Below are 26,207 nucleotides of genomic sequence, written 5' to 3' on the forward strand. Positions count from 1 at the left end.
CTCTCACACATTGCTGTGATTGCATTATAATCCCCTAGTAATCAGCTCTAAATGAAAGAAAGATGATAAGGGTGCTCTTTTCAGTTTTCAGTACTGATTTTTATTAGCTCTCAATCAGTCCAGGACTACACTGTCTTTCATCACATTGTGGTAGTGTTTGTAGAATCATTAGAGTAATAAAGTGTAAATCTTACTGAGGTGCATTTTTCTTGAGGTGTTTTATATAACGAAAACTCTGAAGATTACACTGGCTGGTACAAGGAAGATTTGTTTCTGCGACGAAAGTAAGAATGTAACGTATGCTATATTCATTTAATCTTTACCAGAGTCAAAACCTAATGAATTATCCGGCCTAGGTAAAGCAACTGCCGCAAAAAGCTCTTGGACTTAACGCGGCCATGTATTGCCCTAATATAGATTTGCATGTATTTAGCTATTTCCTAATTTGGCTTGTTATCCTTCTTCAACACGCTTCCAGTGTAAAGCCCTCCCATCTACAAATGCATTACCCACAAAACCGCAAGCTTTGCTATTCCCAGTGTGATTTCTCTAGCAAACGAGTGTAATCCAATAAAACATCATGTCCCACCAACATTGAAGTATTTATTGTGGAATAAATTTCAGTTTAAAAAAGTGTGCTTGCCCCCCTTCATTCTCATATATCATAGAGTGACCAGTCCTCTCAGCTTCCTTTGGGCTGGGGATTACTAAGCAGGGAAAAGTGGCAACTGGAGATAACAGCTCTCTGATGCTTTTCTGCATTTGTTCTGGATTTTTCTAGGCCTGTCCAAGAGATGGTAGCATGGAAAGGAACTTGCAGTGACTTTTCCAAAATGTGGGATTTTCCACAGATTTTGCAGGTGTGCTACACATTTGCAATTAACAGAATACTTAATCCTGACATGCCTTTCCCTTCCCGTAGGCTTTATTATAGCTGGAATATGTGACAATACATCATACCTATAAAAGTGCCTGGTTGTTTTAAATGTTGGATTTTATGCATTTTATATTTATATTAGGATGAGAGTGTCCCTATATTTTAGTGACAGACATTTACACTCGTCCACAGGGTAAGAAACAATATAATGCAGCAGTATGTAGTCTCTGCAAGAGTTTATAGAAATGTGGTGGTTTTATATTGAATTTTAAGTTACTATTTTTTAAAGAAAGATTTTGCCTGAGATAATTATTACAGTTCCCATGCTCACATGGTGATAATGTGCATCTTTGCAACAAGCAGGGTGTCTGAAAGATTCAGGTAGTCAGAGAGTCAGTTGGTGGCACTGTGAAGATTTTCACCAGGTATCTTTTTGGTTTATACCATTATATGTAAAAATATGTGTAGGATTTGACCTGCAGATAGAATTTTTAGAGGGCAAGAGGAAGAAATTACTTAATTAGGGTGGATCAAAATGATAAAGGAAATTTTGTTTTCAGTGTTTTTTTTTTAACCCTTATATAGCCTTGAAAGAGACCTCACATGTTATTTAAAACTATTATATTTAAAAATATAAAAGCCTGAATACATGCATTGGTTCTCTCTCTCTTTTTTAAAGAAAGCAAATAAAATATTTTGCTGATGATGGCGCTTTTTGTATGTGTTTGCATGTTGGTACTTAAATGCAATATGTCTGGAAGATGTTGCTATTTCACACTACTCGCACAAGAAAGAGTAAATTGTAGGTCCTGATTATCAACAGATAACAAGACATACTGTATATAAATAAATGCTCAGCATCAAAACCCATTATTGGATTAGCTATATAATCATGTCTCAGGCTGTAAGTCTGTGCTGACAAATGAACACTTTTCATTTGGCTCAAGGTCCTCATCAGCAACGGAACTAATTTTACATTCTCACCCATTAAGTGAATAAGATGTGGAAAAAGCTGTCTGCTTTTTGAAGTGTAAATTTGCTGCTACAGGCTGTGCAGACCAAAGCGCTTTTGAAGCAGGCAAATGAGATCATCTCTAGGGACATGTGAACCTCACAAAGTTTAGGTCATTTCTGTTGAAGGGACGGGGCATGTGTCTGTGTGTTCACCAATGTTTATACGATGTAGGTAGCTGTATACCTTGGGCTGTGTGGGTGTTGTTGGACATAGATGATGAACAGTTTGTCTAAACCTGGGAGAGAATTTGGAGCACTGTCTTCATGTTCTGTAGAAACCAAGGACCCAGAGAATCTGTGTGAAGCCTGAGAAGGAACAGTCAGGGGTTGGCTTGTTTGACAGTCAGGATCTCAGCCCTCTAAAAAGAATGACCAACCCTGAAAAGGAGCAACAATGACTCTGCACCTCAGTTGTTCTTGGTGACTTAATTCCTCTCTGTACTCATGACTCCACATTTAAATCTCTAGAGCAGAACTCTTCTTGGAGCTCCAGATCCTTATATGCAACTGTCTACTTGGTATATCTACTTGGATGGTTCATACATATCTCAAACTTAACATTACTCAAATAAAACCATGGGAGTCTACCCCAAAACATGTCTCTATCCCCCAGTTCCTCTTCATCTCCTCAATTGCATCAACATCTCCCTCCTTGCTCAAGCCAGAAACTGAAGTGTCATTTTTGCTTCACCCCTTTCCCTGGCCGGTGAAATACAGTCTATCAGCAGTCATGCTAGTTTTATCAACAAAATATCTCCTGGGACACCTAGCCCAGGCCCACATCAACTCTCACCTTGGCAGCAGTGACCCTAGTCTTCCAGATCTTGCCTCTGCACCTCCACTCCAATCACCCCTTCTTCCCATTCATACTTGGCAGAGACTAATCTTAAAATGTGGGTTTTACAGGTTGACTTGTGTCCCCACCCCAAAATTATATGAGGTTGTAACCACAGTACCTTAGAATGTGACCATATTTGGAAATAAGGTCGTTGCAGATTTAGTTAGTTAAGATGAAGTCATATGGAATTAGAGTGGGCTCCTACCCAATATGATTGTTGTCCTTATAAAAAGAATGCTGCTTCAAGGGAAAGAGCCTTGTACAGAGAAAAGACGATGTGAAGGCACAATTAAGCACCATCTACAAGTAGTGCCAAAGATTGCCAGCCAAACCCCGAAAGCTAGGAGAGGGGCCTGCAACTGATCTTCCCTCGGAGGCTACAGGAGGAAATGACACTGCCAACACCTGGCTTTTGGACTTCTAGCCTACGCAATGATGAGACAGTAAATTTCTGCTATTTAAGTCACTCATGCTGTGGTACTTTGTTATGGCCACCCTAGCTAACTTCCAATACAGTTGGAATCCTGTCCCTTCACGTCTTAAAGGCCTTGATGGCTTCTTGTTTCATTCAGACGCAAATTCAAATGCCTCCTATAAAACTCTTCATGATCTGGTTCTGGCCGGCTTCTTCAGTTTCATCTCCCACTCATGCTTCCCTCCTCATCTTCAGCCACACTGGAAACTCTCTGTTCCTTGGTCACGCCGAACTCTCCCTTTTCCAGCCCCTGCACACGCTGTGTCCTCTACTCGCAGTGCCTACCTCCTCCCCCACTCCCTTTGCTACCACCTTATCCTTAGGGTCTTCATTTACACATCACCCTTCCCTATTCCTGCTGTTATGCTCTGCCTGGGCCGATTTTTCTCTTATAATTATCATGATATGTGTTTCCTTTATATTCTTGCATACTTTCTTCCTTTGGTCTAGTCTCTGAGGTCCACAAGACACATCATTCTGGTTCATCAGTGTATCTCTTGTGCCTAATACAGTGCCTGGTACACAATGGATGTTCAGTAAACATGTGTTCAGTAGGTGAATGAATGGAATGTGTCTAGGAAGCCCCCTCCTTAAGTCTCATGGCTGTTGAATTTATTGTCACATAAACCTTTATCTTTTTGGTTACTGTTTGGAAAAACATGAATTTTACATGGGAAGCATCCCTTGATTTCTCCTAGGTTGGAAATGTCTGGATCACTTCACATCCTTAAGGTTTTATGTCTAGTATTGGAGGACTTAACCAAGAATCTAGGTGTAGTGATACCACAGGAAAAATGGGTGGTGGGTCAGATCTTTGCCCATTAATAGCACCAAGATATTTGTACATCTTCTCCCATAAAAAATGTGGTCTCTTGGCAGGCCAAAGAGTACATTGCTGTATAGAAATACTCCCTGGTCTCAGCTTTTGCCAAGTTGAAAAATAGGAAGTTGTGTGGGTGAGTGTGGGGGAGACTGCTAGCTGTCCACCAAAATCTGTTCTTCTTTCTTCCTGGGCACACGATTAAATGATATATCCTAGCCCCCCTAGCAGTTAGGTGTGGTCACATGACTGAGTTCTTTCCAGTGGTTTGTGGGCAGAAGTGCTAGGTACTATTTTCAGGCCCAGCCCACTGAAAACCTCCCACATGCACTGCCCATGATCTTTTCTCTCTGGTTGGTGGTTTGCTCAATGCCTAGGGCAACCTTAGAAACCGTGGTTGAAAATGGAAAACCACCATCAGCCTGGGTCTCTGAAGACCGTATGGAGAAAAACCCTCCCTTCAGCCCTGAACTGACCAGGTGATCCTGGTGAGCACTTTATATTAAGCCACTGCAATTTTAGGGTCTATCTGTAAGTGCACCCTAGTCAATCCTAACAGCATCATGACCTCTTCTTTAGGACGCTCACACTCATGAGAGGGGTGAAGCCATCAAACACTGAGTTGCTGATAATGCTGGCTAAAGGAGACCGGCTTGGGGAGGGAGGGGAGTGGACCGTTAGAACTGACTCAGGCAGGAATCTCTTCTCTCTCGTGCACCACGCAAAAAGGATTGTGGAAAGAAACCATGTAAAAACTCATTGTTTTTAACACTCTGTGAGATAAGAGAGATTAAGTAAAAGATGACATCTGTAAGTGTCTTGCCATCTTCTACTACAGTCCCTGGATGCTGTGCCACTCTCTATTAGTCCTCTGTCTTTTCTGGCAATGACCCCTCTTGAAACCATTGCAAAAGCTTTTAAGCCAACAATAGGGAGATAACATTTGTGAGGTGAGCACTCAGGGCCTGGAAGGGGAAGAAAAGGGCAAACAAAATTTGAATGATATTCTGATAAGGTTGGTATCTTCTGAGTGCTTATGTCTGCTAAGAGGGTGGCAACTGTGTCTTATTGATCCTTGTTTCTATCCCAGTCCAGTGCTTGGTAGATCTATGTGCTTAATGAGTGTTTGAAAAATGAATTAATACATTATCTCATTTGAATGTCACAAAAACCTTGTGAGGAGATAAGACTTTATTGCAGACATTGTTGTTTGCCTAGTAGGGTCAAAACAATTCCTGCTTCATTTTCCTCTTTCCAGTACATGGGAGACTACACTTTCAGTTGCGTAGGGCCACTCACTGGTTCTGTCCAAAGAAATATGAGTGAAAGTGACCTCTCCAGCTTCTTCCTCTGCTGCTGGAGTAAACCTGAGGCTTTGTGCTGATAGGATGGATCCTCTGTGAATCTGATCCTGAGTCACTCTGTGCAAAAAGAAAGCCCTTCACTGACTTGTGCTGGGCATGTAGTGTGGGCAAGAGATAAGTTTCTCTTGGGTTAAACCATCATGTATGTTATACTCCAGCATGGCCTAGCCTGTGCAAACTAACACACTTACCCAACAGCAACTTGCCCCTCTTCATTTTACATGCACAGAACCTCAAATTTTGCCAGCTCTTCTCTAGATGGCCATAGGCTCCAGGGGAGGTCAGGCCTCTCCCAGCCTCAGGTGTGAAGTGTGGGTGGTCTCAGACAATCAGGGTAATCTCGATCCACTCAGCCAGTGATGATTTTAGGGGTAGGCGTGTAAGCTGGTTCTGGCCAAGATGACACTTGCAGAGTTCTGCTGGGGGACCTTTTGGGGAAATTTTTTCTTACCCATAGACCAGAAGACAAGAATGCTTCCTTTTTGTGCCCAGGAGCATTAGTTTGGGAAGGAATAAGGTTTGGAGCTGCTACAACTGTCCTGTGGCCATAAGAGGAGATGCCAACACATAGAAGGTGGCAGACTAGGAAAGACAACATTCTCTTCAGACTTTTTAAGTTGAGTATTCTGTTCCTTATACCTCAGAACATCCAAATAGATTATCTCCACTTTATCAATGAGGAAAACGAAGTTCAGAGAGTGTAAATGACCTGCCCAAAGCCTGTTGGCTTGTAAGTAGAAATCAGGTCTTCTAACTTGGAGTTTTCTTCTCTTAGCATTGTTCTAGGGACAGCAAGAGTTTTCTTCCATCTCTGAACAACTGTTTGGGGGTGCCTGCTTGGAGAGTTGTGTTGGGAAGGGTTGTAAGACCACATCCAAAAAGAAAGAGGGTTTTGGTTGATTAACGAGTTCACCCGCGTGAGGTAGGGCAGCGGTGCACTTTTCCTCATGACTGTAGTATGCCACGTTATTTCTGGATTATCTTGACTGTGGGAGGGATGGTGTAATAGTTATCTACTGCTGAGTAACAAATTTAGCAGCTTAAGAAAAACAGGCATTTACTATCTCACAGTCTCTGTGGGATGTGGAAATAGAGATTGGATTAGCTGAGTGCTTCTGTCTCAAAATTGGTTATGCGGTGGCAATGAATTTGGGGCTGGGGCTGAGTCCTTTTCTGTATCAGCTGGAGGAAGGATCTGCTTCCATGCCGACTTGTGCGGTTATTGGTGGGATTCTGTTCCTCATGGGCTCTAGGACAAAGGGCCTCGGTGTTTCATGGACTGTTCCTTAGGTTCTTGCCACTTGGGCCTCATCATAGGACAACTTATCCTGTGGCAGCTGCTTTCCTTAGTGTGAGCCAGCAGGTGAGAGAAGGCATCCAGAAGAGAAGCCACAGCCTTTCTGCTGCCCAACTTCAGAAGGGCCATCCCATTACTTGTACAGTATTCGACCCCGGACAAGGAACACAAGAAAAAAACATGCAGTTACTTCTTCTGTTACCATTTCTGTCATTGTCATGGTTGGCTATTTTGCCTCAAAAATTGTGATTTCTCTTCTTGAAGCTCAGTCTCTTTCTGTGCATTGAGCAATAGTATGAGGGCCTGCCTAGTGTCCCCTTTCCATGTTAAGGGCTTAAGCATGGAATAATGGTATTATTGCTTATTATAATTAGTAATTTTAGTTAGGCCGGGCATGGTGGTTCACGCCTGTAATCCCAGAACTTTGGGAGGCCGAGGCGAGTGGATCATGAGGTCAGGAGATCGAGACCATCCTGGCAAACACTGTGAAACCCTGTCTCTATTAAAAATTCCAAAAAAATAAAAATAAATTAGCCGGGCGTGGTGGCGGGCACCTGTAGTCCCAGCTACTCGGGAGGCTGAGGCAGGAGAAAGGCGTGAACCCAGGGGCAGAGCTTGCAGTGAGCTGAGATGGTGCCACTGCACTTCAGCCTGGGCAACAGAGTGAGACTCCATCTCAAAAAAAAAAAAAAAAGAAAAAAAGTAATTTTGGTTAATAATAACCAATCTTAGAAAAGAGTACCACAGGGCAGTGAGTTCCAGTGGCGTTGGCATGTTCCCTCTCACTCCTGTCCAATCCCAGTCACATCACATGTGTGCCTGTTTTGAAATCGAACATGACCAGTGCTCCCTTCGCTGACTCTCTGGCCTCCTTCCCATGCAGGACATGGCTGGAGGCTGGGTTTCAATCTTTTCTGCCTCTGGGAATTTGCCTGTTGTGAGACGGCACGAGAAGGGAAAGGAGAAAGGAAGCCATCTGTGAGGGCAAGGTCCATTCTTTAACGTCCGGTGCTTCCTTAGGCACCAGGCACACAGTTTGGGGAGAGAAAGAAACTCTTTCAGGGACTCCAGATAAGAAAAAGAAGGAAGCAGAATGGGTTAATGTTCATCAAAGGGGCTGAACAGTTGTGGGGCTTTGACTAGCATATCAGGGTGGATAAGATGAGGGGAAGAAAAGTGGACTTTCAATAAAGGGAGGCAGATTAAATTAATCATGACAGGAAAATGAGCAAGAAATGCTTTCACATTGTTATTTAATAAGAAAAATGTGTAATTAACTGATAAAAATAGTTTCTGCAAGAAGCAGGCAGTTAAATAGTTTATAAAGCCAGCCAGGCCCAATCCTCAGCATCCTTGACTGTTAGCAATCAGAATGCTTTTTATATGGTGTCTTTCTTTGGAAACGCACAAACCATCTCACCACAGACATTACCTCATTTGCTTCACAGCCTAATGAATGCTTTATGGCTGAGAAATGGTGGAGGAAGCGAGTGAGACTGAAGAGATGAAGAAACTGAGGCACACAGAGAAAGACCCGGACGTGGCATTCCCAGCAGTACTCAGGTTTTCTCCTTTCTAACCTCCTGCCCTTTAATTGTGTTTTAGGCATTGGCTAATGAATTTAAATGAAGCAATTGCTCGTGTCTTCCAAAAGCTGCATAGAGGAACCTGGGCTGTGTATTATGGCCGATACGATACTAGTCTTCCAAACGGGAGGTGGGGGTGGGAAGAGATCCTGGCATTTGCCATCTGGTAAGCCTGTCTTTAATCCTCAGTAAAGTAATGGAATGGAGATGAGGAAAAAAATGTGTAAGAATCAAGAGCATAATGCCACCATGAGCAAGCAGCTGTCTGGATTTTTAAAGAGCAAATTCCATGAGACAAATTTAATTGCATTTTTTAATAGAATTAAAAAAAAAAAAAAGCATCCACAACATTAGTGGGTGAAGGAAATGAAATGGATGCATCCAGAAATCTCACTTGAAAGATGAATTCAACGGGGCTGGTTCTGAGCTGTCTCCTGTATTGAAAGCCGGCTGGAAGGCCACGTGAGCAGCCGGTGGGCGGCCGTGGAGTGACTGGGAGCTGGTGGCCAGCGGCGTGCTTCTGGCAGGCTCTGAGATGGGCCGGCGTCTACAGAGCATCATTATTAATGACTTGCAGGAGGTGATGAGCAGAACATTAATTAAACGTGCACATGTGGCCAAGTGGGAAATTGGCGGTGAAAACACCAGAGAGGCAGGCACATAATACCCAGGTACTTGTTTTTCAGCTTTTGTGATCTGGCCTGTGAGACTTGACTTTGCCTCCCCTGCTCTCTCCCTGCTGTCTTGGGCTTGAACCAGATTTTTGCACGGTGCCACAGGGGATGTGGCAGAGGAGGTGCCCTTTAGAGCAGGCTCACAAATACCCTTGCCAAACACCAGGATGCGTACAAGTTGCACCTCTAGCCTGATGTGCTGAGAAAGGAAGCCTGCAAAAATTAATATTGATATTAGTAGAGTAATGAAGCAGCTGCCAAGCTGGTTCACAAATGTCTCGCTCTGTTTTGTGGCATGTTTACATCTGCAAAAGGGAGAAGAAGCAAGAGAGGTAGGGAAGCAGAGGCATCTCCTCTGAATCATCGTTAGGGGAGTCTGGTGGTCTACCTCATCTTTCTCAGAGAAACCTGGATTGTTTGACTTCTGAATACATCCAGGCATTTGGAAATTAGGGGGCTGGCCCCAAATCCTAAAAAATACCATGCTGTTGAAGCGAAGGCCGAGCGTTACATAGTTTTCACATTCAATCAACATTTAGTTCTCTTCTTAAGAGATCATCCCTAATAACTCCATTAGTTTGGCTGGTTGCTTTGTCACAACTGGGTCTTGGCACTGTCCCTATTGGAACTTACATTTATTTGAAAATTAATCTGCTGCCAAGGTGAAAAGAATAGCTCCAGGAGAATGCAAGCTTCTTGCTCTGCAATATCAAGTACTGTGTGTTCCAAGATGGTAGATTATATTTTGTATTTTATTTAATTTGAGAGCCATTCACCAAACTCTGTATAAACAAGGAGAAGTCTGTAATGGGGAAGGTGACATCGACCAAACTTATGCCATTTTGAAGTTGTACTGTGGCCAAGCAATTGTTTAGGAAGAAGGATAAAAACACCACCCCCACCATGGCACCAACAACAATAACACAATAATAATGTATTTTCCAGCATTCACTGATTGCTATAAGGAAATTGTTCATACAACTGTTCAGACAACAATACTATGGAGGTAAATATTATCATTGTTCCTGTTTTACAAATCAAAAAATTGATCATAATTGAGACAAAAGCTTCTAGAGTGCAGTGTAAACGTCAGAGATCGAAGCCTGAGTCTCAAGCCCATTGCTCCAGCATTGTGTCTGTCACTCAACCTTGAACCAAGGTTACTTGGGTGGGAGATTTGATGCCTAGAATAATGGGTCTAGAGTCTAGGACCAGACAGTGAAAGGCCACTCTTTAATTATTTGTTCAACATTTCTTTAGAGAAGTTGAGGTTGACTTGAGGGATGTGCAGAGATGATGGGATGGTGGTAGCTCTCTATCTGCTTTCTACTCTTACAAACAACTAATCTCTGGTCCTAGACTTGCATAATCTATCCAGGACGGCAAAAGTTCTGAGTTGCCTAGATCTACTCTCCTGAGAATGTACTTCAGCGACCCTCTGCTGTCACTTAAGCATGCCTCCTTTTGAGTCTCACTTCCCACCTCTGAGAGTCTATTAAGCCATTCGTTCCAATGATACATTGCATGCTGCCTTAGAGGACTTCTGATGTATTCAATTTCCTCCATATTATTTTACTTCCAGTAATTTTATTTGAGGTCTAAGTGTTAATTTAGCACCCTTTATAGATTGATGCCTCAAGTCACTACCTTGCTGGCCCTGCCCCAGCCACATCCACTAAGTCTTTGAGTGGGATGGCAGGAAGTAGGTATTATAGGATTGCACTGTGCAAACAAACAACTTCAGATCAAGGCAAAGAATCTCTCGATGATGACAGTCACTTTTGGCCTTAAAGCTGATATTGGATATTTTGGATACTATACCATGGGAAGGCAATCAGAGATTTTTGTCCCCAGTCCCGTTACAGATTGTATTTTGCAGAAATATCCCCATCCTACACATCTTCTAAAGTGTGACTTTGCACTTTGCTATATGAGAGGAACCTAATATCCCTCCTTTGAATCTGGGTTGACCTTATGACTTGTTTAGACTCAATAGAATGAAGTGAAAGTGACACCACGTGACCTCCAAGATTAGGTCAGAGAAGGCCATAAAGCTTCCCACAGATTCTCTTGAGACACTTTTTCTAGGAGAAGTCAATGTCATGCAACTAGTCCAGCTGCCCTGAGACCACCATGCAGGAGAGGCCAGGTGTAGGGGTTCTGGTCAGCAACCACAATGGAGCCCAGCCTTCTAGCTATCCTTAAGGTACCAGACATGTGAGTAAATCATCTTGAAACTACCTACCCTTATGCCAACTAAGTAACACTCAGTAACCTCAGTTGACTTCATGAGGAGCAGATGAATCACCCAGCTGAGCTTTGCTTGATTCCTGACCTGACAATTCATGTAATACAGTAAAATGGTTATTGTTTTAAGTCAGTAAGTTCTAGGGTAATTTGTTACACAGGACAGAGACTGGAACATTTCTTACCACTCATATTTAATTCCATTCAAATCCTCTACATTATTTAAAACACAAAAATCAAATCAAAAAAAGACATTTTATCCTGTATTAGGAAATAAGCTGACTTTGGCCTGCATCACCATTGCCCCCTTATTAACATGCCCCTTAGTAAGGAATTGGGTTCATTTTGTGTATGATTTCCTATCTTGCTTTCTAGTCAGTAGAACTGGCTTGGTGTGGAACCAATATTTTTACACGATCCCTGACAACGCTTATGAAAGTTCTTTATGCCCCATAGTATGGTCTATATGAATTAATCAGATTTTTAAAATGGCATAGGTAAAAATACCAGGCTCAGAGCTGAAAGATTCAATTGCTAGAAAACAGTTGGATTAGAGAATTATTTTCTGAGTTCAGAACTGTTTGGAGTTTCACAAATTTGGAAGACCACTGAAGGACAGCAGGCTTTACAAATAAGGTTGCCAACTATGCCAGCATATGGAAATGACTCCCTCAGAATGGGGAGCATTTTAGTAGAAATACTTTTATGAGTGGATTAGCATTTGTTTTTCCAGTGGGGAAAACTGCGGCGGGGGGATGATAGTTCTTCTCCGACTGAGAAGAAGGCCTTTTTACCTTTTCACTCTGCACCAAGGCTGCCTTCTTCGAAACTGGGATTAACATTGCATAAGAAGGGCACTTAGGCAGAGTCCCACTTGCTCGTCAGCAGCAGCCTCTTCCTTTCCTGTTCTTTGCGCCCCATGTCTAAGCCATTCTTTTTCCATTCTCTCTCTCTTTTACCCCCACCACACCTTTCCTTTTGCATCTATCCTCTTCTCCTGTGCATCCTCATACATTTTCTTTTTCCTGTCAACTCTCCTTCCATCTCCTGAGTAGGGGAGACACGGGAAAGGGAGCTCATGTGTTCAAGGTGATCGTCCTGTGGGGTGCTGTGCTAGAAGCTTTATAGATGTGATTAGGTTTTAGCTCCTGACAAGCCTTTGAGCTAAGTGGTATTATTCCTAGTTTTTCAGATGAGGAAACTGAGTCCCAGAGTGAAGTAACTTGCTGAAGTTCACCCAGCACCTGCTGGAGCTGAGTATGTTTCTAGAACTGTCTATTTAAAAAACCACTCTCTTTCCATTGGTGGCATGACTTGGGGTTTGGAGGAGAACTTCACTTACGGCACATAGTTATGTTTAAATGAATGGTTTAGTAAACCATAGAGTGTTCTTCCACACTAAGAGTCTGATCAGTTAAATAAATCCTTTACTGTCTGTATAAAGTCTAGAGTTAAACAAACAACACAGAGCACAATATCCAGGTTTTTCCAAGTTTCTGGTGAACATAACAGGCAAATATCCAAATGCTTTCTTTAACAAGGTTTATTTCCATGTAAGAGAGCTGTGTGTTACACTAATGATGCAGAAGCTTAAGGAAGTGAGTATCTATCATAAGCTTAAAAAGTGGAGCATCAAAATGGCAGTAACCAGGGTATAATAAATGTCCATTAAATAAATACATACATATATATATGTGTGTGTGTGTGTATATATATATATATATATTTTTTTTTTTTTTTTTTGAGACAGAGTCTCACTCTGTCACCCAGGATGGAATGCAGTGGTGTGATCTTGCTGCTCACTGCAGCCTCGACCTCCCAGGTTCAAGTGATTCTTCCACTTCAGCCTCCCAAGTAGCTGGGACTACAGGCATACACCATCATGCCTGGCTGATTTTTGTATTTCTAGTAGAGACGAGGTTTTGCCATGTTGGCCAGGCTGATCTTGAACTCCTGACCTCAAGTGATCCACCTGCCTCAGCCTCCCAAAATGCTGGGATTACAGGCATGAGCCACCACACCCATCCCAATAAGTATTTATTGAATAAATAAATGATTTTCTTTTTTGTTTTTCAGTGGGGCATAGCTGATGTTTTAGCTTCTGCTGAATTCTGTGACTGTACATTCCACTGTGAGTGTATAGTGGGGTGAGGTGGAAGCATGGAGAGCAAGGGTGGCTGTGGCTGCCTGGAGATTTGTAAAAGGCCAGGCCCTCACGTGGGCAAACCATGGTATTATTCTGGACCTCGATTTTCTCATTGGCAAAATAAAAGTTGGAGTGAGATGATCTTCTGTGTCCCTCCAGTTCTGTATGTGACCATCTAAAGTGTTATATGGAAACAGAGATATATTATTCAACGTGGAATCTGGGAAACTGGTAGCAAGAATGCCGAGTACAATCATACAGTAGGATTTTTAATCCAAACATTATTTATCCAACACTAATCAAAAATGCAATGAAAGGATTTTAAAAAATAAAGAGCAAACTGAGAAACTGCCAGACTATAAAACAAGCGCTTTTCCTCTCTAGCTCTTATAGACTCATTCTACCATCTGGGGGATTTACAGGTGTTAAAATTGCCCCTGAAAGGAGCCTTTTTATTTCCTGGGGTGATGGAAATATATTGATAATTACGGGGGGAAATGAAGTTTTTTAATAAAATAATTAAAAGGGCTTAGTGTTTAAATGAAGGAGAATGTAATTTTCCTTTATTTTATCTATCATTAAATTGATATTACAAGCTATTATAAGAGTTTAGTCAAGGCTGATTTTCAAATATAATCTACACTTATGTGGATAGTCAGAGAAGAGGTGGGAAAAGCTCAGTTCCTGTGCGTGCACGCGTGTACACACACACACACAGACACACACCCCTCAGGGGTTTGTTAATTTAAAAATTATGAACACTCAAATGGTGACCAAGGAGTGGCAGAACGTGGAATTAGTGGCATATGGGGAACTAAAGGAGCAATCTCTGTTTCCTGTGAGGAGGTTATTCTTGATTTAGTGAGAATGATGTACAATATTTCCTTTTTTTTTTTTTTTTAGTTGTAAGTGCATGACTTAATTTGTAAGTACCAATATGTGACATCTGAATACATCTGAGCAGATTTGAGACTACCGTCAGAGGCGTCCTGGGCCTGTCACATGACTCTTGATTGCACCATTCTCTTCCCAACTCTGTGCCCAGGGACATCACATTGGTAGTTTGAAATTGGCCAGGGTGATAGTATTGATATCATAGAAATCAGCAAATGATACAAATCAGGGATCTGGTTGTGATTTAACTATAATTGTTAGTATATATTTATCAACACCTCACTGATCACAGTGAAATAAAACTTACAATAAAATTAATGGGACATATTATGTTTGTTATTGTTTGCAATGATAATTAAACTTGAATGATTCATATCCATTTCTATGCAGAACCAGCTGCCCTTTACTGAGCCCCTACTATGTGTCAGACCCTGAACTTGTTATAGATTATCTCTAGTGCTCAAAAGAGCCCTGAGAGGCCGGTGTTACTGTCTACATTTGATAGGTAAAGAAACAGAGACTCAAACTGAAAGTAAAAAAACTGCCTGTGGCCACACAGCTAGCTAGTTGTTCAATCAGCACTAGAACTCAACACTCCCCACCTGCATTGAGTGAACACAATGTTGCTGAGATCAGCTCATGAGGTTGCAGAGAGGGGATGATGCTGAGGGAAACTAAAAACCATTAATGCTTCTTGCAAGACTCAAGGATCTCAAAGTTTGTAGGTTGAGCTTCGCCTAATTTCTGCAGTGAGGCCTGCCTGAGAAGAGTGTCAGATAAGATGCCAGCATCCTAGGAGGCCTAGATTCCCAGCCACACTGGTAGTGAGTGGTTGTGTTTCCACAGTGCTGAGAAATAGTTCTGCTGGCTTAGCTCTGGTGAAAGATTTTCTTGCTGCCCTTGCCTTGATGTCTTTTTCAGAGGGATTTTCCTGCAGACCCCCAAAGACTGGTTTTTCCTCTCCTTGAACTCTCTCTCTTCCTCTTCCCTTCCTTATTTGGCCATCTGTGCAGCCCATGTCTTAATCTACCTGTTCAGTCCCTGCTTGTCCTCCCTCCCTCTTACCTAACTTCATGTTTGCTCCCAGTGACATCTCAGCAGAACACCCCCTCTTCCCATGTTCTGAACAGTCCCAGGGTTTTCCAGGGTAACAAGATAGCGAAAATTTTATAATAATTGACAACAGAGTTTCTTTAAGGGAAAAGAGTCTTTGGCTCCAAGAGATGCCTGATGGGTGCTTGGGGAGAGGAGCCTGGACTGGTACCCAGGCCCCCGCGGCAAAGGCAGCTGCTGGGCACGATAAGTGGATGAATGGAATCTAGAAGTGAAGAGAGGAAGTGGAGGGAGAGAGCAGAAACCTGCCTGGGGTGGTTCAGTAAAGTTTATAAAACTGAGCAAGAGTTGGGTGAAGGATTTTTTCATTTGATTGCAGAAAATGAAAAAAGTACCAGATTCCACACTGGAATTGATATGTGTGGGACAAAGGTAGTTGGTTCAGAAATTGGAGCTAAAAACCTTGAGAAGAGGCCCCTTGGAAGTCGCAGCAATCTGGAGGAGAGCTTTGGGTTTCCAAAGGCCACAGAATGGGTGGGAGGTATGTTCTGGTCAATTTTCTTCATACCCACAAAGAGCTGGGGAACCTCTGGCTGGCATCTGTGTTACCCTCAACAGCTACAGCTTCTCCAAACCAACCCAGCCTGCTCTGGTCTTGACTGGCTCAAATATTCTCTTGCTCCTTCTCCCCACGTGTCTACTTGGGCCATGTGTGTAGGTGTAGGAGAACCAGCTGGTAGTATGAGGATGCTGGTTAGGAAAGATGGAGCACCAGGCAGTGGAAGAGAGACAGGGTCCAAGAAAAGGGAGAATCAGTAGAGGAAGCAGAAGCTCCATTTCATAGACCTCCCCCTGCCATATGAAAGAAAGCAAAACAAATATATATCCCAAGCCAAAACTGACACAAAAACTGATCGCCCAGCCAAAAATACCATCACCACAACAAGAAAACCCCACTTTCCAGTGATAAAGTAAAGGGAGAACAGGCAACAACAGCAAAGTGTGGGTAACCTCGTTGCACGTGGCACAAACGGTGAGCTAAGATGGAGTGTTAGGCCAAGACAGCAGAAGGTGGCCACAGGGATATTTCATGCCTTATTCAGTGTTCACAAGTACACACTAGTGAGAACCTATGTCTTAAATTCTGTCCCTGAGTGCGAAGTTGAAGCAGAAGGTCCATTAAAAAGGGCCTTTAAGAGTGCTGTGGAGAGTTGATAAAGGTGTGAGAATCCTGCAATGACTGACATCACAAAGAGAGAACTTGAGATCCCCTTTCAAGTTCTGGCTGAGGGTTTTGAACTGGAATAGCTGGTTTTAAACACTGACATTATGAATGCTTGGGATGTGAGTAAAACACCTCAAATTCTTCAACCAGCCAATTGTGAATAGAGGAATAGTCCCACTTTTTAATGGCTTGCCTTAGTCACTGAAGGTGATTTCCTAAACCCCAGAAAATTGTTACAAACTGTCAGACTGTGGGTGCCATAGCTCTCAGTCAGTAAAATAGCCCCACATGGTGGGAAAACATTCCAGTCTCTCCAAAATGGGAATAAAGGCATTCAACAAAATTACTCTGACTTTAAAAACTCAGTACCATTTCTCACTTTGCGTTAGTGTAGTAACAAATCCTCACGGAGGTAATTCTCAAGTATGCAATTATATAAACTTGCCTTCTGAATGGAAAGATTGGAATTTAGGCAGCTGACCCCTGGTGTGGTGTTTATGATCAGATCCAAGAGAGGGCTGTTTGCCTGTCATGTCCCAGTCAGTACCACCCTGCCCAGCATCTATGTTTGCTAAGGGTGTATATATACAGCAAGATCTGAATCAATGAAAACATATCCCACATCTTTACGGAGTGACCCGGAAAGAACAGCGTTTATACTGACCGAGAATACAGTTCAGAGAAATTCAAGGAGATTTATTGGGCTGTCATTTACTAGCTGTAAAATTGGGGTTGTGATAGTCTCTACCTCACAGAGTTGTTGGGAGAATCAAATATGATCACTGTCATAAAACTTTAGGCTAGATCCTGACACTCAGCCAAGTATACAGTATGCACATAGGAAATGGTACTAGAACTTTTGTTAATACGCGATGGGAAGTTTCTATGGTGTGGAAAATTTTTAAATGAATGAAACACAGTCCTTTCTTTAAGAATCTCACTGAAGAGGGAGTAGAAGACAGGTCAGTGGATAATTATGATATACAGACCATAGTAAATGCAATGTATAATAATAGGAGTAAATATTGAGTGTTGCTTTAGGAGACATGTCAGTGCTCCGACATAGGGAATCATTAAGGGTGAAAGGGCCATATACTTGCGTGAAGCCTGTAAATGTGAAAGACTAGGTCCTAGCAAGGCCAGCATTGCCATTCTGCTGTCCTAATGATGGATGGGGATTCGTGAGCAATTGAATTGAGCCACTGCCATTACTATTGATTGTTGGATAGACTTCTCCATCAGAGCCAGTAGGCCACAGTGTGGGTCAGTGGCCAGACTGACATAGGTTTATGACCTTTCATAGGCTTCCCATGTGTCTCACCACACACCCATCTGCCTGGGGCCTAGGACCAAGCTGGCGGTAAAGGACTTGAGAAAATGAGGCTTGAATTAAGTGACCTCAGATCTAAACCAAATGTGGCTGGAGCCTCTTTCTTGTTTTGAGAAGGATTTTTTGTTGTTGTTGTTGTTGTTATCAGAGTTTTGGAAGCAGTTTAATGAAGGGCGTAGATGTGGAAATGAGATGCATGTAGGTTTCAATAGTAACTCCTATTGCCTTGCTCTTTGACCCTAAGAAAGTTCCTTATCCACTTTGAATCTCAGTTCATTGTCTACCAAACAGGGAAAATGAGATCTACCTTATCAGGATTTTGGGGTTTTGTTGTTCATAACAGCTTCTTTGAGATGTAATTTATATACCATAACATTTCACCCTTTTAAAGTGATTTCAGTCAGTGATTTTTTAGTGTATTTAGAGAGTCATGCAACCATCACCACTATCTAATTCCAGAATATTTTCATCACCCCCATAAGAAACCCATACCCGGGCCGGGCGCGGTGGCTCAAGCCTGTAATCCCAGCACTTTGGGAGGCCGAGATGGGCAGATCACAAGGTCAGGAGATCGAGACCATACTGGCCTACACGGTGAAACCCCGTCTCTACTAAAAAATACAAAAAACTAGCCGGGTGAGGTGGCAGGCACCTGTAGTCACAGCTACTCAGGGGCTGAGGCAGGAGAATGGCGTAAACCCGGGAGGCGGAGCTTGCAGTGAGCTGAGATCTGGCCACTGCACTCCAGCCTGGGCGACAGAGCGAGACTCCACCTCAAAAAAAAAAAAGAAAAAAGAAAAAAGAAACCCATACCCATTAATAGTCACTCTCCATTCCTCCTTTCCCCTATTCCTCCCAGCCACTTATTTCAGTTTCTCTGGATTTGTCTATGCTAGACATTTCATGTAAAAGAAACCATACAGTATGTGGTTTTCTGTGACTGGCTTCTTTTACTTAACACAATGTTTTTAAGATTCATCCAATCTTTTGCATGTATCAGTACTTCATTCCCTTTTATTGCTGAGTAATATTTCATTGTATAAGTATACCATATTTTGTTTATCTGTTAATCAGTGCATGGACATTTAGTTTTTCTTTTGACAATTATGGATAATGCTGCCATGAACATTTGTATACAAGCTTTCGTATTGAGTATCTGTCTTCATATCTCTTGGGTATATGCCTAAAAATGGAATTGCTAGAACTTAAGGTAAGTCTATGTTTAACTTTTTGAGGGCCTATCTAATTATTTTCCAAAGGAGTTACACCATTTACAGTCCCACCAACAATAAATAAAAGTTTCAATTTCTTCACATCCTTGACAAAATTTGTTATTTTCTGTCATTTTGATTTTAGTCATCTTGGTGTGAAGTGGTATCACATTACGATTTTTATTTGCATTTCTCTAACAACTAATGATATTGAAGATCTTTTGCTTGCTTATTGGCCATTTGTATATTTTCTTTGGAGAAATGTCTATGAAACTTCTTTGCTGATTTTTAATTGGGTTGTCTTTTTATTGTTGAGTTATAAGAATTTTTTATATTCTGGATACAATTTCCTTATCAAATATATGATTTGCAAATATTTCCTCTTATTTTATGGGTTCTTTTCACTCTCTTAATGGTGTTCTCTGTTGCACAAAATTTTAAAATTTTGGTGAAGTTCAATTTTTCCATTTTTTTTCTTTTGTAGCTTGTACTTTTTGTGCCCTGTATAAGAAACCATTGCTTAACCCAAGATTATAAAGATTATAAAGGATTAAAGTCCTATGTTTTTCTCTAAGAGTTTTATAGTTTGGCTCTTACATTTAGGTCAATAATCCATTTTGAATTTTTGTATATGGTGTGAGGAAGGGGCCTACCTTTATTATTTTGTATGTATATGGATATGTCATTGTCCTGGCATCATTTGTTAAAAAGACTATTCTTTCCCTATTTAGTTATCTTGGTGTCCTTCATTAGGTTTGTAGTAATACATGACATGATCTATGTATATTTCCTGGTATATGATAAGTTGCAATACATGGTAACTATTATTTTATTACAATCAGCTTAAGATCTATTTAAGGTTTACAAGCAATAATAGCAATAGCAGGAGCTAACATTTTATTGAGTACTGCCTATGCACCTGGCACTTCCCGTCAACAAACTCAATCATGAGATCAGTACTATTTTAATCTCTTTTATTCAGATGAGGAAATTTGAACTTAGAGTGGCCAAAGAACTGATTCAAAGTCACACAAGTAGCAAGCCACAAAGTGGACAATTTTGTTCAGACAGTCCTTGGTTGTGATGGAAATGAATCCCATGAGATATGAGTAAGAGGCTTGTTAGAATGAGAGAAACAGAATGACGTGTCGAGTGACTAACATAGTTAATATGACTACCGCTAACAAGCAGTAGAAGGTAGCTAACAGCTAGATCATGTGGGTTTGAATCTTGGCTCAGCCACTTACAAGCTGTACAACCTTGGGCAGCTCAATTTCTTCAATATATAATGGGGATACTTAGACTTCTTTTTGCATGGGCTTGCTGTGAGGCATCAGTGAGTTAATATGGGTAAAGCGCTTAGAACAGTTCCTGGTACATAGAAAGTGCTTAAAAATTGTCAGCTGTGACACTGATGGAGAGCTCTAAATCTGAGCCCAAGCTTGTGTTCCAGAATTTGTTCTACTCAGGGCTGGCTCCATAGGTGTACAACCTATGCAACTGTATAGGACTCTGTGCTCAGAAGGGCCTTGGACTTGGTTTAATGTTCTGTTGTTAACATCTTGAACTTCTTAATTATTTTTGAACAAGGGGTTATTTTCATTTTGCACTGGGGCCCACAAATTATACAGCCGGTCCTGGGCAGGGCATAGGGCTGACTGGACGAGTTTCCTCCTCCTAGTGATGCCTAGCACAGCCCACGCGGGGTGTCTCTTCACACACACTGTAGAACCTCCTTGGCTGCTCTGAGCTCCAGTGGATCTCAACATGGAGGACAGTGCTGTTAGGTTTAAGTTTCACGACATTGAAGCCCATGCACATCCACTTGACATTCCTGATTTATTACCTAAAAGTAAATGCAATGCGTCGTGGGCCCCGAATCCTGCCTCTATTATTGGACTGAAAACCTCCATTGACTTCAGCTGGCAGCCGGCACCACTAATTGAGGACAGAGTTTGGCCCCGCGGGTTTTATATAGAACATTTTTCTTTATTTCTTGTTTTCATGGTTGTGTGTTGTGGGCTGGGGATTATTTTTATGTTTTTCCACTTCCTGATTAGTTTTAGGACTTGTTTATTTGGAGACTGCTTTAATAAATTTGCACAGCAGGGTGAGTTAGTAACAGGGTTGGTGTATTTAACCAGGAACTGCCTTCATTTCAGTTTGGTGTTTGGTGTTTAACTTCAGGGCATAGTCACTTTGTTTCAGTACCAAACTTCTGCCAAAGATCACCTATCCTTGATCTACATACACCTTGGTGGTTTAATGTAAGGGCAGAGCTCTGCTGCCCCGAAGCCCTGTGCAGCTCATCACCACAGTGCATCCCTGTTGCGCTTTTAAAGTGTACTTCAGTTCAGATTATATTTTCTTATCTGCTTACCCCTCTAGGCTGTGGAGCCCACAGGGCAGGGTCTTTGTCATTGGTGGAGTTTCTGCGCTTGGTACAGCTCCTGTTACAAAACCCTCCATTCGAGAAATATTTCCTGAGCATCTATTGTGTGCCAAATGCAGAGGTAGATGTGGCACAAGCAAAACAAATGGACTCTGTTCTCAAGGGGCTTACATTCTGTGGGTGAAACACAGGTACAGATAGGCAAAGGATTGTAGCAATAACTGTAGAGTGAGATTGTTATTAAAAATAAAAGTAAATAATAGAATACAGGGATACAATGGTTTGTGGGGGGTGTGTGTGTGTGTGTGTGTGTGTGTGGTGGTGGTGAAGGAAGGGCTCCCAGAGGAGACGACTGCTGAGTGGAGACCTGAGGCAAGAGGGAACCAGACATATGCAAATTGGCACTGCAGGCCCAGGGCGCAGCTGATGCAAAGGCCCCAGAGCGACGCCGGCTTGGCTTTGAGGAGCAGAAGGGAGGCAGGAACACAGTGAATGTGAGGACAGTGTTCAGAGATGATCCTGGCCCTGGTGAGGAATTAGGTTTATTCCAAGGGCAATGAAAACCTCAGGGAGAAACGCTGCATTTTGAAAGAGCACTACGGTTGCTTTGTGGAAAAGGAGCTGTAGGTGGGGTGGGCAAGTTTGGGAGCAGGAAGACCAGGAAGGGGCTTTTGTGGTAATCTGTTGAACTGACTGGATTAGTTCCAGAAAGAAACTAGGGCTTTCCTTGCTGAGGCTGGTCGTAGAAAGAGGAAGTGGAGTAGCAGATCAGGGTTCACAGCGTGTGGCTGAGAGCCAGGGTGACATTCCTCTGGACGTTCTTCTGGACTGAATCCTTGCATCATCTACATTTAAAATGAACCTCAGAAGCCCTGGCCCTGTGGTGCTGATGCTATTGAGGTTGAATTCTCAGGGAACGAAGAAAGGGCCTGGCTGAGAACAGAGAGGGAGGAGTCCCACATCAAGGGATGACTTCACTAAGGAGGGAAACTGGAGCGAGGTGGGCATTTCCAGGCAGAACAACAGCGTGGTGGAGAGTGAGGGAGCCGATGGCTGGAGTGATAGCTGGTTTAATAGAGGGTGCATTGCGGCGCTATCAGCAGTGTGGAGTGGGATGGCGAGGCTGCATGCTGGAACTTATTTAAAGAGGCTATTGTAAAAGTCTCTGAGCCAGTTAATTACCAGTTTTTGTTATGTCAGGAACTCCTTGAGTTAAAGCAGAAAGAAACCATTCACAAGTATGTTCCAGTTCTGTAGTTTAATGGGACATGTAAAAAAAATAAAAAACTGATAAAATGATTTAGTTCATGGAAGGATTGAAAACCATCACAAGAAAAGCTGAAATTACATATTGTGTTCCATCTCCTCCTACAGAAGCCATTGAAATGGCTGCAGACTTAATTGGACTAATGACCCATTGCTGTTATGCATAAAACTCTGGTGTTCACAGAGAATTGACAAAGCTGTGGAAACGGTCCACAAATATGAACACAGGTGAGCACAAAGACCCAGACAGGCTTTCTGAAGCACATGTCCAAAGGTGAAAAGGAAAAAAAAGATGGAAGCAACATGTACACACAGCTGGGAAACCTATTACCAGGTTCCAATCTAACTTACGGCCCAAGACCTGACTGGAACACAAATGAAAAAAAAAATCCATATTTTCAACCTAAGACAAATTTTTGAAGGGTTGGGAGGTGCAGGTTCAGGATTAAGGGAAAGAGGAGGATTTTTAAAGTGTGTATAACCTAAATTTATCAGGTAACAAGTGTAATTGTATAAAATGAACACTTGAGATAAGAGGAGGCAGACTGTGAATATCTTCTTCATGTCTAGTTTTATTTCTTGCTCACCTATTCTGGTTAACTCATGCCTCTGTTTGGGAATCCATCAAGTCCCAAAAGTAGATCTCTGGAATGGTGGTTGGAGAAGACACATATTCATGGAATTTGCCTCCAGATTTTACTCACTGAAGTCAATGGATTTAGCTTCTGGCCGTGGTTCTGGCACTTACAGGGGTGTGATATTGAACTGTTTCTACTATCTTCTCATCTATCCAATAGAGACAATAATGTCCCCTCCCCATGGGTGGGCCCAGTATTAGGTGATGGGTGGCCCTGGAAGGATATAGAGAGTGCTGAGTAGGTTGCCTGCTGGAGGACCCTTGTGGGAACAGCTCGGCAGTCTGAGGCCACCTCTACCAGCTCTCACAGAGCTGCTGAAGCAGCCCCTTTCAGCCAGCAGGCATGGTCTTGCCCCCGACTGAGACAGTTGGATTCTTAGCAAAATATCCTTTATATTTTAATTCTTGGTGGTTATATGAAAGAAAAACTGATAGGGGCTAAAGAGGAACAAGTGGATTTTAAATTAGCCTCCCAAAGAAGAGTTGGGTCTTGCTTTATTTTGTTGTTATGAAGCAGAGCGTCTTCTCTGAGGGGCCATCTTGGGGCCTGGGGAAGGTCTTTGCAATTTGCAGTGAAAGGGTGAAAATGCCATTAAGAACTAGGTCTTCCAGGGATTAAACAGAATGTCAGCGACAACTGCAGATGGAACTAAATGTGTCCACCCTGGTGAAATGGAGAAGCAGCCCATAGGGTCCAGTTGAGGAGGATTGGGGGTAGAAAAGGGCACGGGACTCAATGGGAGAAAAGACAAAAGAGAAAGATGTGCCTGGGCAGAGGAGACTGAAGGCTAAGACGCAGAAGTGTGAAAGCACTCTGCAGCCTGTGGGGCCACTTCAGGGTGATGCCAGTCACCATGAGGCTCACCTTGTCTGGATGATTTGGTGATCTGACTGCAGAAGCAGGCTTGGAGGGGCCACTTGCTCAGCTCTTGACCAGGAACTTAACTGAAAAAGTAGCAACTTAGTGATGACTGCAAATTCCAAAGAGAAAGAAAATGAGTTGAAATGCTTCACCAGGGAATGTAGAACTCTTGCTACAAATTTGACTCGTGTGGTAGCCTGAATAATGGTCCCCAGAGACATTAATTTCTAATTTCTAGAAACTTATGTGGTAAAAGATGCTTTGCAGATGTGTTTAAGTCAGGGATCTTGAGATGGGGGAGATTATCTTGACTGATCAGGTAGGTTCTGAAATCACGACTGTGGCAGAGAGAGATTTGGCTACAGAAGAGGAGGAAGGCCATGTGATGACGATACAGGGGAAAAAGGTGATCTGTTAGTATACAAGAATAAGTTTGTGTTGTTTTAAGCCACCAAGTTGGTGGTAATTTGTTACAACAGTCAGGGGAAACTAATATAAAATAATGTGTGACTTTGGCCTCACTAAGCCTCAGTCCCCCCAATTGTAGAATAGAGGTGTTACTACTAATTCTTTCCCTCTCATGGGTTTACTCTGAGGTTCAAATGAAACAATTTATGGGAGTGCTTGTTATTAATTATAATGCACTATATACATGTGAGTTAACAATGTTCTTGAAGGACACTCATTACGATGGCAGCTCTTTTTAACAATATGAATCCTGAGCAATGAGGGGACCAGTGAAAGTTAGAGGCACTCCAGGATAGGGCAGATGACAGGGATGGTGGAGGGAGAGGAGAAAGAGATGGGAAGAGGGTAGACATTGGGGCGGAGGTACAGTCTTGCCACAGGATGCCCAGGGACCAAGCCTGACTGAGGGGAAGGTTTCCCAAGGTTTAACCTGGCACAGCTGCCAGGTTATGGCTTCAGATGTCTCCAGAGGAGTTCACCAGTCTCCAGGAGCCCAAGATTCTGTGTTGCTTGGAAAGAAAAAAAAAAGGGTAAAAAGGAATCAGTGGTCAGGGGGATATTTTCTGAATTGGGGGCAGGGACAGGCAAAGCTTCCCTGATTAAAAGAGGCATCTTGAACTTCTGGCCCCCAGAATTGTCAGAAAATGACTTTGTTACCTAAAAAAAAAAAAAAAGGAAAAGAAAAAGAAAAAGAAACAACCACCACCAAAAGAATTGCTGCTAGAGCACATTTAAAGACATTGCAGGGCTGACCTGGGATACTGAGGTAGTTTCTTTCTTTTTTTTTTTCAATTTAATTTAAAGTTTCAGGCTATATGTGCAGGGCATGCAGGTTTGTTACACAGGTAAATGTGTGCCAGGGTGGTTCACTGCATCTATCAACCCATCACCTAGGTATTAAGCCCAGCATGCATTCGATATTTACCCTGATGCTCTCCCTCCCCGACCCCCTCACAGGCCCTGGTGTGTGGTGTTCTCCTCCCTGTGTCCATGTGTTCTCATTACTCAGCTCCCACTTATGAGTGAGAGCACGCAGTGTTTGGCTTTCTATCCCTGTGTTAGTTTTTAACTACTTCAGTTTTTAGGGGTCCTTGTCTATCCAAGACTTAGGCCTAACATTAATGATTGTGTTTATTATAACATAAGCTCAGAGGGTAATTCCACTGGATATCTTGAAGTCACCCTATTACTATATGCCTTGTCAGTAACTTAAGTGAAATATGATGTTTTCTTTATTTACAGTTTAAACCCAGCCAATACCCAGGAAGGTTTCATAACAGCTAGAATAACTAAAATATCATGTGTAAGGCCTTGATTTCCCTTAGGATACTTTGTAACTCTTCACATTATATTCTCCAACAATCCTGTGAAGTAGGTGGTTCATACTTTCACTCCCATTTTCTCTAATAAGCGAGTAGTAGGGCTTTATAGGATGTTTGCTTTAACGAATGGCTGAGTTCTTCAGGTCCTCTGTGTCCCAGTTAGCACTGTGACTTGGCTATCTGACATGTAGGGTCATTGTCATCCCTGC

General features: G+C 42.4%; 1 protein-coding gene across 3 annotated transcripts in view; it reads left to right on the forward strand.

Annotated features, from left to right (window-relative positions):
- The window catches only part of LMO4 (LIM domain only 4), a 523,833-nt gene that overhangs the window by 379,573 nt on the left and 118,053 nt on the right, over positions 1-26,207 (forward strand). For 2 of the 3 annotated variants that reach the window (XM_050775210.1, XM_050775268.1), the window contains exon 2: positions 8,134-8,248. The exons of the other annotated variant lie outside the window; for it this stretch is intronic. The gene's annotated coding sequence lies outside the window, so the exon portion shown is untranslated. The remainder of the gene's footprint in view (positions 1-8,133; positions 8,249-26,207) is intronic. 3 annotated transcript variants of the gene reach the window in all.

The sequence above is a fragment of the Macaca thibetana genome, chromosome 1, assembly GCF_024542745.1.
Source record: "Macaca thibetana thibetana isolate TM-01 chromosome 1, ASM2454274v1, whole genome shotgun sequence".
In the NCBI taxonomy this organism is placed as follows: domain Eukaryota; kingdom Metazoa; phylum Chordata; class Mammalia; order Primates; family Cercopithecidae; genus Macaca; species Macaca thibetana.